Source organism: Varanus komodoensis, unplaced genomic scaffold (genome assembly GCF_004798865.1).
Source record: "Varanus komodoensis strain SLA01 unplaced genomic scaffold, ASM479886v1 scaffold16, whole genome shotgun sequence".
Taxonomy (NCBI): Eukaryota; Metazoa; Chordata; class Lepidosauria; order Squamata; family Varanidae; genus Varanus; species Varanus komodoensis.
Window position 1 is genome coordinate 15,001,148 of NW_025335468.1, and position 12,019 is coordinate 15,013,166.

The window sequence follows — 12,019 nt, forward strand, 5'->3', positions numbered from 1 at the left end:
CCCTGATTTTTTTAATCAATCACATTATGGCCATTTCCCATGACTGCAAATTAGTACTTTTATGCCAGTTTCACCAACCCACTCCCCCAATCTGTCGGCCACCTGCCCACTTTTCATCTGTACTGCGAACATTGCTTTTGTATAAATATTCATGCCAAAAAAAAAAAAAAAACCCAACCCTGGAAAAGAATGGGGAATATTTTTCTTTTGTATTTATCACCTCAGAAGTGGGTGACATCTATGCAGAAATGTAACTTAAAAGAATCCTGCCTTCATGCGGATATTGCACACAGTTAAGTACAACTGAGCAGTTTTTTATTTTGGTTGGTAAGCAAACTTTATTTTAAAAATGCCATTTTAAAGCAAATTAGCCACACACAGAGAAACAATATCTTTTTCCACATGGTTTCATATCATTGGATTGGATGTATATATTTGGTGACCTCCCATACTGCACAGCCAGGAGCAGCTGGGCAGTTTGCTATCCTGCTTTACCCTACAGCACTTTACTTTGCAACCTGACAAGGATGAATGGACTAACGGTTCATCTGACTGGACAGTACAGTTTACCAAAGGAGTGCTGCTACCCAGGCCTTCAGTCCTGTACCAACTTTTCTGGGATTAAGTCTCAGAGGGTTCTACAGGATTGACTGTTGAATACACATATGATAAGGTTACACTGCTTTAAAATAAATTCATTATTTATTTTAAAGATTTCTAGGAGCAAGCTTTTAGGATAATCCCTTTAGTTCCAAGTACCATTTTGATTATATTGTTTGTCTCTCACTGTCAGACAAACAATAAGGCCAAGCTAGCTACCCCTATCCCATCTCCAAATCAGTACAATTGCAGTTCACTTCTGAAGTTACTTTGCATATTTTTAAAAGGTGCATACACAGGTGAATTTACTCTCCTGTTTACATGCCCACAAGGGACAGGGGAAATAGTAGTGAAGGGATGGGGACAAGATGAAAGTAGATATACAGACAGCAGATCACGTTACATAACAGGGAGGCAGGAGGAATTCTCTGGCAATATAATAAATATGTACCATTACAGATTTGAAGAAAAAAATCAATGTGCTATGCCTGCAAGATTGCTACTCAGACCCACTTTCTCATAATACTAGAACCTGGGCCATCCTATGCAGCTAAATGATGGGGGATTCAGAACTGACAAAAGGAAGAACATCTTTGCACTGTACATGATTCAGCTACATAATTTATTTTCCTAAGATGCAACAATAGCCACCAACTTGGATGGCTTTACAAAGGGATTAACAGAGGGCAAGTTTATACATAGCTTTATGTTGTTTATTTGCAGACATTTCTTGCTACTTTTCATTTAGATAAAAATTCCAAGGCAGTTCAAGAGATAAAATCATAATAAAATCTCATTCAACCAATAAAACAATAAAATAGATCACAAAAATGAACAGGGTAGCAGGAAATGCTAAAGGTCAGGGAAAGACTTGGCTAATATATATTTTTTAATTTGTTGGCAGAACACTCCACATTAAAAGCCCGCCTGATCTCAATGGGAAGATCATTCTGCATGGCAGGCACCAAGCAGGGAAGGGCTTCTTCGTATCATGAACAAATGAAGCCCTGTCCTGTCCTATCAAGTTGGCAGGTCATGGTACAGTGAACAGTAAAGGTAAAGGTTTCCCCTTGACATTAAGTCCAGTCATGCCTGACTCTAGGGGGCAGTACTCATCTCTGTTTCCTAGCCGAGGGAGCCAGCGTTTGTCCGCAGACAGTCTCCGTGGTCATGTGGCCGGCAAGACTAAACACCGAAGTGCACGGAACGCTGTTACCTGCCCACTGAAGTGGTACCTTTTTATCTACTCGCAATTGCATGCTTTCGAACTGCAAGGTTGGCAGGAGTTGGGACAGAGCAATGGGAACTCACCCCGTTGTGCAGATTCAAACCGCCGACCTTTCGATCAACCAGCCCAGCAGCACAGCGGTTTAAACCACTGTGCCACCTGCAGTCCCAAACAGTAAAGGACCGTCCTAAATGGTTGAAGTGCTGGTATGCTGCAATTTGGCCACAGATGCCTCCGTAGGCCTCAATATGTTCAATATGCAAACTTGGAGAAGGTTGCTTGCTCTCAGTGCTTATTTTCTGTCTTATTCAAGGGAGATATTAGAGACTTACCTACCACGTGGGACTGTTTGTTATGAGGCTGTAGGTACAATTTTAAACCCACTTGAGGGTAAAATGAAATCAGTGTAACTTCTTTCTGAATCAACCTGCCTAGGGTTGGATGGTGGCAAGGAGCAGAGGATAGGCTGTTCTAGGATAAAGTGACTCTTCGTGAGCAGGCCTTGCCCAGAGAGCTGCAACAGGTGGGGCCCAGCAGACTCTGAGGATACCTTCAGCACTGGCCTTGCGAGTCAGCCTAGCCAATGCTGCAGACAACACAATTCTTCAATTCCAGTGCCTTCTGCCTTGTTTCCATGAAGCTTTTCTTGATGCCTGATGCTCTATTTTACTGTTTCTTGGACTCCTGCTTGACTCTGCTCTTGAACTGTGTGATGTAACTGGCCATTTAACTGCACTTAAACTTTGCTTACACTTTGACCCCTGTTGCCTTGACAGCTCCCTTACTAGACCGAAACCTTGTTGCTTCATCAGTCACCTGTTTTGTGACCTTGAGTCTTAGATTGCCCCATAGTACAGAGTGTGCTTGACCCAAACCACACACACAGACAGAGGTGATCATTTGCACTAGACCTCTCCCTCTTGGTGTCTAGTTCCACATAAAATTCATATGTGTTTTCACCTGATGCTTTTGTAGCTTCTCTCCTGTGAGCTGCACAGGAATTCTGCATATGTTCCTCGAGCGCGCCACTGTCTGTGCGTGTCTTTCCTAATTTTCCTCCTGTGCCATGGCAGCCTCTCATGGGGCAATTTTTCTCTTCTCACGCCATGGCCACTGCTGCTCTTCAACCGGTTACTCATTGCCTGGTGTCACTTCTTGTTCTCCTGCCTAGGGGTGGGGGTAGAAATCTGGTAAAAGTTTGGTCAACCTGTTCAGTGAATGGACCAACCAAGTTCTGTTCCAGCGATGGTGCTTTGTTATCCGCCCTTCAACCAACACCACGAGAATTGTGCTTTCCAGTGCAAGCCCCTTCTTGGGTGAAGTGTGTCTATAGGGGTGACAGAGTGTATCACAAAGTTACTGCTGCTGTGTGATGTGCAAGCTGCTCCATTTCCTGAGACAGCTGCCATGCAAGGATCCTTGGGAGAAGGACAGGATCAAGCACGTCAGACCTGCAAGTGTCTCTAGCACCATCACCTGGAGATCAATCTCAAGCAGCATTGTCCTTGGAAAGGTTGCATCGTAAATGGTGCGGTCTGCATCCCATGCTTGGAAAGGAGATGTTGATATCCAGTGACTGTTAGGGGTGGGGTTCCTCTGCACTCTTTGAAACCCACTTGGACCACTTATACTGAAGCAGGAAGTAGGGTTCCCAGCTCCTGAAGCAGAAGTGGTAGCTGTAGGCCAATACCAATGGAGTCCCAACAGACGCTGCTGGTCTTTGTCTGAACACATTCTCTCAAAGTTGTTGCAGGCCGTCCTATGACAGATTCCAAGTACAGCATTTTTGGGGGCAAGTGGGAGTGTGGCATTCAGCAAGTGGGAAATAGTTGATTTTGGGATGGGATGCAACACTGCATAGGTGTACTTGAGAATGGAGAACACACCATAGTGTGGTCTTGCTTTGCGATAACTTCTCCAGGAGATATACACTTTCCTTGAGAAATCCCCTGCAGCGAAAAGGCCAGCTTTGGGGGGCATATCTGACTTTCACTGAATGCAACAAAAGTCAGTCTCAGTTGTATAACAATATGCCCCCTACCCTCCAATCCAATACAGTTGTCACTACATTGTCATAAAATGATGCATTGCACTTTCCACTGAGGAAGTGTTCCGGCTCATTGTTTAGCCATGCTGGAAAATTGCACTCAAGAAGGTGCCTTCATAACTGAATGACTTGTGATGCTTGTGACAGGGTGAAACAGCACATGAGCTTAGAGTGGCCCGGGTCCTTAGCCCTAAACTTAATTTAAGCTGAAAATACCCATGTTCTTCCCTGACTGCTGAAATGCCTGTGCCATGCCTCTTTTTTGCATAGCAGTTCCTTCCTACCCATTTTGAGCACACAGCAAAGCTTGATACCTTCATGGGGACCATAATTTATTTAATCCTCACCCTACCCCAGACCTTAATTCTAACCCTCATTTCTGAGGGAACCATTAATATGCTTCCTAGATTTCCCAAATTCCTGCACTTTTTTCTGCACAGCTTGTCTTTTGGCCTCTTTTTTGCCCAGCTCTTCCTTTCTACCCATTCTAAGCACACTGCAAACCTCCAAACCTTCACTGGGATCACACTTTTTGTAACCTGAGCCTTAACCCAGAGCTTAATCCTAACCCTACTTTCTGCTGGGAATATCCATGTGCTTCCTGGATTTCCCAAATCCCTGAACTACGGACATTTTTCTGCACAGGTCGTCCTTTCAGCCCATCCTCAACACATTCTAAGCCTCGGGAGGTCCACCCAGTCCATACTTTTACTAACCCTAACCCTAGGCTGGTCCTTGTCCCTAACCCTATTTTCAGCCGGAGATTCCCCTGCCTTTACTCAGACAGCAAAAATTCCTGCCCAGTGCCTCTTTTTCTGCCCAGCTCTTCCTTTCTACCCATTCTAAGCACACTGCAAACATCTAAACCCTCATAGGTATCACACATTTTGTAACCCAAGCCCTTATCCAGAGCTTAACCCTAACCCTGCTTTCTGCAGGAAATATCCATGTGCTTCCTGGATTTCCCAAACCCCTGAACTATGGACATTTTTCTGCACAGGTTGTCCTTTCAGCCCATCCTCAACACGTACTAAGCCTCGGGAGGTTCACCCAGTCCATCCTTTTACTAACTCTAACCCTAGGCTGGTCCTTGTCCCTAACCCTATTTTTAGCTGAAAATTCCCATGCCCTTACCCAGACAACACAAATTCCTGTGCGGTGACTCTTTTTCCACCCAGCTCTTTTTTTCTACCCATTCTAAGCACACTGCAATCCTCTAAACCTTCACTGGGACCACACTTTTTGTAACCCAAGCCCTAACCTGGACCTTAACCCTAACCCTACTTTCTGCTGGGAATATCCATGTGCTTCCTGGATTTCCCAAAACGCTTTACTATGGACATTTTCCTGCACAGCTTGTCCTTTCAGCCCATCTTCAACACGTTCCAAGCCTCAACAAGTTCTATCATTAAATTTAAGCTGGTCCTTCATCCTGTCTCTTATTTTAGCCAGAAATCCCATGCACTTCCTTTTGCATTGGGACGCTGTTGAAGAATCTGTTTTCCTTCTTATTGTGCGTCTTAGCCAGATCCTGGATTTTAAAAAATTCATCATGTTTTCATCCTGCCCCTTTAGCTAAAAATGGTTGTCTTGGCTTGTCTAAATAGTGCAAAAGTTGCTTCTTCTCCTTTAATTGTTCGTATGTTTGTTTTACAAAGGGAGAAGTATGTAACAAGGCTTTTCTGGCCAAGAGGTACTGGGAGGAGATCTGCCAAGGGTAGGTTGGATGCCAACACAAGTATACTTGGACATGCAGCTATCTTCATCCAAGGCCACTTAGCACTGGTAGGTCATCTTGGCCACACACAAAGAACATCCCACCATTAGCACAGGAAGTACTGAACCGCAGGAGGTATGTGCCCTCCCACAGCCCTTGCTGGTCACATTTTAGAAACCTAGAAACATAGCAAGTCAGAAGGGGCCTCCTGGGCCATGTAGTCTGACCCCTGGCTTCAGCTAGCTCCGCTCATGACATGCCTACCATGTGCTTGCCCAGCCTATCCTTGAACACCTTCACTGATGGGGCTTCAACCAGCTCCCGTGGAAGCCCATTCCATATCTTTGAGGAAGTATATCAGGATATACTTCCCAGGATCCACCTTGAATCTTGGTTCCCTGAGCTTTGCTCCATTGTAACGTGTCCTGCCTTCATCCAGAGGGAAAAATAGGTCATGACATGAGACCCCTTCACATACATATATGTTACTAACAGGTCCCCTCTGAGTTTCCTCTTCTCAAGGCTGAAAAGACCCAGCTCTCTCAGTCTCTCCTCATATGCTTACCCTGCAAACCAGCCACCATCCTTGTGACCCTTTGTTGCACCTGTGATTCCAACCTTGTTATATCTCTCTTGCAGTGAGGGGCCCAGAAATGAACACAATATTCCAGCTGCTGGTGTACCAGAGTTGTATAGAGAGGCAGCTATATCGCTCTTGATCTAGAAGCCATGCTTCTGGCTATGCATCCAAGGGTGGCATTCACCACCCTTGATGGCTGCGAAATGTGCAGTGCCATTTGAGGCAAGCAGAATGGTTGGCTTTTTCACCATTTTTGACAAATGACTCTGTATCCTTTTGGAACAAGCAATGGACAATCCACAGGCCCAGGTATGCACAACATGACAGTCCATAGCTTACACAAGCCACAGTCAACAACCCAACAATAAATGAGGGTTCTCAGCATGGGTTGTTTGTGGTTAACAACCCTCACTTAAGCCAACATGCTGCATTCTTTGAAAGAAATTTATTTTAAAGACTGAAATAACCAGATGCCTTTGAAAATAAGGCATGAAGATATGTACCTCCAGCATTTCTTCTAGTCACAAGTCTTACTGTTTTGGCCTGTGAGTGCAGAGGTTCCATTTAAACCTCATGCTCCTAATAAAGGAGTCCTGAGAACTCTCTGTCCCAAAACTTCTAGAACCATATTGATTTTATGTCATCACTCTCAGAAGGTGTTTGCGGATGATGAACACAGCAGATGCCCTGGTTGCTTTGTGTTTCTGTGACAAATTTTACAAAAACAGCTTCCCTCCTCACTGCCAATTTCTTCATTACCTCTCACAGCTGTACCCAGAGTGAGACATTCATCTCATTAAAGTGTCTCTTCTTCCAGTCAATCAACAATGTTTTTATTGAAATGAAGCACAATTGAAATGCTTTTGGCTCAAGAAACATAGACGGGGAATGCTGCACAAGATAAATACTTAGAAGGAACATAATATGCTAGTCTATGACCTTGGCTGTGCCCAGTTTGCTTAAAAGTACTAGGGTTACAGGGGAAATGTCAAGTGCAACCTGTGTTTTTTATCTTCTGTGGCGGAGAAGAGTCTGAAGACTGATTATGTAGTTCTGTCTCAGAATTAAACTGGAATGGCCAAGTTCCATAGATGGGCAACCATCTGCAAGCCATTACGATGAACTCCTTGGAGGAGGAGCAGTGCATAAGTGTAACAAATAAACTAAATGTAAATGTAGGTTGGCTCTTTGCAAATTTCATGTATACTAGTATTACTGAAATGCTGCGATTGGGCTCAGTGCTTCCCTCAGTCTTAGCCAACCTGGTGCTCTTCAGATGTTTTGGTTCATAGCTCCCAGCACCCTTGACCACTGGCCATGCTGGCTGCAGCTGATGGGAGTTCTTGTCTATAATATCTGAGGATACCGGGTAGGGGAAGACTGTCGGACATGAATGAGATGATTTCATAGAGCATGTGGCATTGCCAACAGAATAAGGATTTGGAGGTGTAATTCCATTCACCTTGGTATCTCTATGTTACCTTTTCTTTTAAACTTGGCAAGTTTCCTGCACCATGTTTGCCAAAGTCTATCTGCTCTTACTAGCTTCCTGATCTAATCAAACAGAGCTTCTTGTTTTCTCTTAAAATTCTGCTTATTTAAGCATCTGGAAGTCCAAATGCATCTTAAGAAAGGACAAAACTATCTTTTGTGCTATGGCATATAGCACTTCTTAATCCTTAGGACCATTTATGACATGGGCCATCTCTCTGAAATTGTGTTATGCTGAAAGGACAATATTACCTTGATGAGCAAGAGCTTTCTGCTGTTTCCCATTACCCCCCTTACCTTTGGCAGAAGTAGAAAGTGTGACTTTGGCAATTCCCATTTTCAGGGGCTGTTATCCAGTCAACTCTCACTTTAACATTAATTACACTGCACTAATGTAAATGACCTCTGGTGCAATGCCAATAGCATTAGCTGATACATCAATTTCCCCCAGAAAGACCACTATGCCAGCTAAAACTATTGGCATTCCGCTAGAGGTCACATATGCTAGTACTGCATAATTTTGTTAGAGCTAGTGTTGTGTTGGATACTGCATAGAATGATTTCACTTTTGTTGAAGCAAATGTGCAATTGTCCCTAGTTCTGACTGAAGAGCTCTTGGCTGTTTCTTGTTGCTTAGATTTCTTCACTGTTTTCCATGCTGATAAGCAAGGTCCTCCCAGACAGGGCAGTCATGTGCCCTACTTCACCCAGGACAGTCTTCTGATTTAAGGACTGTCCATGTCCAGTTTAAAAATAAAGAACCACCAGGAGTCTTGAAGCTGCCCCATCCACTGTTAGCACCTGGGCAGCAGACAAGCATCCAGTTCATCTGGTCATAGTTTTCCCCACTATTGATGGAAGTAATGCATTTCCATGTGATTTGTACTTAGTATGTCCAGCTTTGCATCTATACATACAAGTTATTATGTGCAAAATTGGTCCAAATCTGTGTCCTCATTTATCCCATGTTTGGTGCCGTGTAAGTCACCACACTATAAGCTGGTTCAGGGTGAATCCTATCTACACAGACTGCCTTATTAATAACCATGGGGGTTTATGCCCAAGTGAAACTGCATAGGTGGGCTACAAGAATATTGACTTGCGTGCCATCTCAGCTTGAACTATGGACTGCAAGGTCTTCATTGAGCCTCGCTTTGAAATGCCACCAGGTTCTTCTCTGTAATTAATTCTAATTGGAACACACAGAACTGGACACCTGCAGATGCTTGGTGACCTTATTTAGCTAAGCGGAGAGCAGCCGGCAGGCAGCCACAGAGTTCCCAGGGTCCTTCTGCCATTGTTCTTGAGCCCACTGAGTGCAAAAATCACCAGGAAAAAATAATGATGCCGACACTACGAATGCCAAATTAATTAGCTCTTATACCAACAAGTCAATTTATCCTGAAAAACAGAACATCACCATCCCAAGGAATAAGCTGAAACCCTGCTTTCTTTTTGTCCGTGCTTCTGACAATGTTCTCTGGACCCCGGCTGAGAGGAGCTTTAAGGAGCTGCCATCATGCGCTCACATGGTGGTGCTGGGACTGGGCCTCTTGCTATTCCTTCCCTTATGAAAATTTGCTAACAGGAAAAGCGTCTTACATTATTATCTGTAATTGAAAAGGCTTGTTTACAATATACCAGTCTAAAACAATACTGCAGGATTCCTCTTTTCTGCCTCTCAGCACAAGATCTTCAAATATAACACTATATTTTAGCAAAAGAAAAGTCTGATTTTTTTCCCTCCGGACACATAGACCCTGCCTGGACATACCAGCAGCATCCAGCAGCACTTCATCACGGCAATACAGTCCTTTAATCCCATTTGTTTCTACTCTAGCAGGAACCCACTGAACAGAAGATAAATTGAAGTGGGGGAATTGAAAAACAATATCACGTAAACAAGAGGAAAAATTAAAACATTAAATTAATCAGCAAGCACACACTACCTGCACAATTGGTCCCTCTCAGTCGGGCTAGCAATTAAACAAAGGGGGTTTGTATATAAAGGGCACCCCACAAAGCAAATTCAGACATGCCGATTGTGTTACTATTTTCCCCAGGCATGGTCCTTGGTCAAGGCACCTCACTTTAGATCACAGGATACCCAGGAAGAAGTAAAACCAATGTCCTTGCTGCTGGAAGAAGAGCCATTGAGAATGACAGGGAGAGCACTGCAAGGGGCTTTTGCTCTCTTCACCAGAGCTACTTCCTTAATAAGGTTGGTTAGGATTGCAGCCTGTGCGAGTAAAAGTAAAGATTTGATACACTCCTTGCCTAAAGGCCCGCTTATCTGCACTTCAGACATAACACTAAACGAAGCAGTGTGCCTCAGCCAGCTGCCTCGTTTTGGTTCTTCTTCCAGTTGCTCTGCAAATAGAGTAGCGCTATTGTTCGAGAGAGCACGGCTTCTGCCCTGCTCTGTGCCTGTGTGCCAGGACATCCATGCCCCCCACCTCACTGTGCGTGTGCCCTCGCACTCCCTCTTCACACACTGCCAAGAGCTGTCTTGTCTCACGCCCAGGCACATGGACGGCATCTGCACAGGCAGGCTGTTCCAGTGCAGGACATACCTGGCTGGCCGACATTAAGCCTGGGCAGGCTGGTCACATCCCCAAGCATGACCCGCAAAACAGGAGCCATCCATGCAGCCAGGGATTAAGAAATCCCTCAGGGGAGCTCCCAGCCCAATCCCCAGGTAGCCCAGCCTCCCAGGTAAGCACGGGAAGCACCTGAATTCAAATGTACCAGTGGCACTCAGGGCAGGAATGTTGAACCAAGGGATCCCGTCATCGCTGCCTGGTCAGCCAAGGTATAAAATGGGACTCTGCCAGGTGCTCTTGGCCAATTGCCCTTTTGCTAACGATTTAAATTATTCTCAAGAATAAAATATAGTTCTGCTCCTGTCGTGCTTGATTGAGCAGAGCAGGCCAGGTCTGGGGCCCTCGAGTCCCTCAGCAGGAACAGAGGGAGCGTGTCCTGGCGGAAAGACTTTCCCAAGGGTGTCCACGTGGGCAGCTGCCTGGGGAGGTTTTCTGGCTGGCCACAAGGAATGTGTTTGGCCTGCAGAGGTAGTGGTGGGGACACAGCAGTGCCTGCTGGCAGCCCTCAGGGATGCCAGGGACAAAAAAGGAGTGGCAGAGAGGGCAGGAGACAAGCCAGGAAACGTGGGCTTCTCGGAGCAAGCGCCCTGTTGGTGATACCAGCATGCAGGCTGTGCGCGCCTCCTGTGCAAGGCAACTTTTCTAAAAGCAGAGCTAAGGCACTAAGGTTTGAAAGCACCACATGAACAAACTGAATCAGCCAGACAGGAGCGCCAAGCATGCCTGGCTCCAAGGTCACTGCTGTTGGAGTTGGGGCAGTGCGACGCTCTGCTGATGACGAGGTTCCTGAGCTGCAACTGGGCTTCAGGTAGGCAGCAGGCAGGCAAAGGGAGAAAGCAGCACATAGCAGCCAATCAGAGTGTGGCTGCAGCTGCCTCAGCAGTTGCTAGGCAGGACTGGACAACAAAAAAAAAGGAGGCTGGAGCATCTGCTCCTGCCAAACTCTGGTAAAAATATAGGAACCTACCGAAAAACATTGTAACTGTATTCACATGTAACAACGAGCAGGTCCGGGTCTTAAACAGCTTGGGACCTAGATATCTGATGGAACAGCTCCTTCCATATACTCTAAGATCATCCTCCGGGGTCCTTCTTCAGGAGCTGCCTCTGAAGGGAGCCACTAGGAGAAGGACCTTTTCAGCAGTGGCAGCACATTTATGGAGCCAGCTCATCAGAGATGAGTGCCTGGAGCCAACCTTTTATGCTTTTAGGTGCCGGACTAAGACCTTTTTATTCTCCAACTTATTTTACCCATTGAATTTTATTATGATTTTAGATTTTATGAAGGCACTGTGGGTTATTTGGGATTATTCAGTTTTATTGACTATTGATTTGATTTGTTATTCATTTTACTTATTTAGTTGTATTGTTTTTTTCTTATTTTTATTGTGATTATTTTTGGGTTGTCTTTATGTTCTTTATTATGTTTATTGTTGTTTTAAATTGTAAACCATCCTGAGAGGCATTAGGCTAAATTGGTACAATACAGAAACCTTTTAAATAAACAAACAAACAAGGAATGGTGAAGCATTAAAACTTCACAGCAAACGATTGATTCTTCATGGGGATTCATAGAAACCAGACATGCCATAATTCACTGTGGATGCTGAATTCACACAGAATGGCAAGTTGTGTGGTTGTGTGGTTTCCAGCATGGCTTGCCGTTGTGTGTGAATGCGGCCTGTGTCTCTTGCACTACGTAGCCTGTGTACTTGGTGCTCTTCCAGACAGAGGGCTTCTAGCACCACCATTC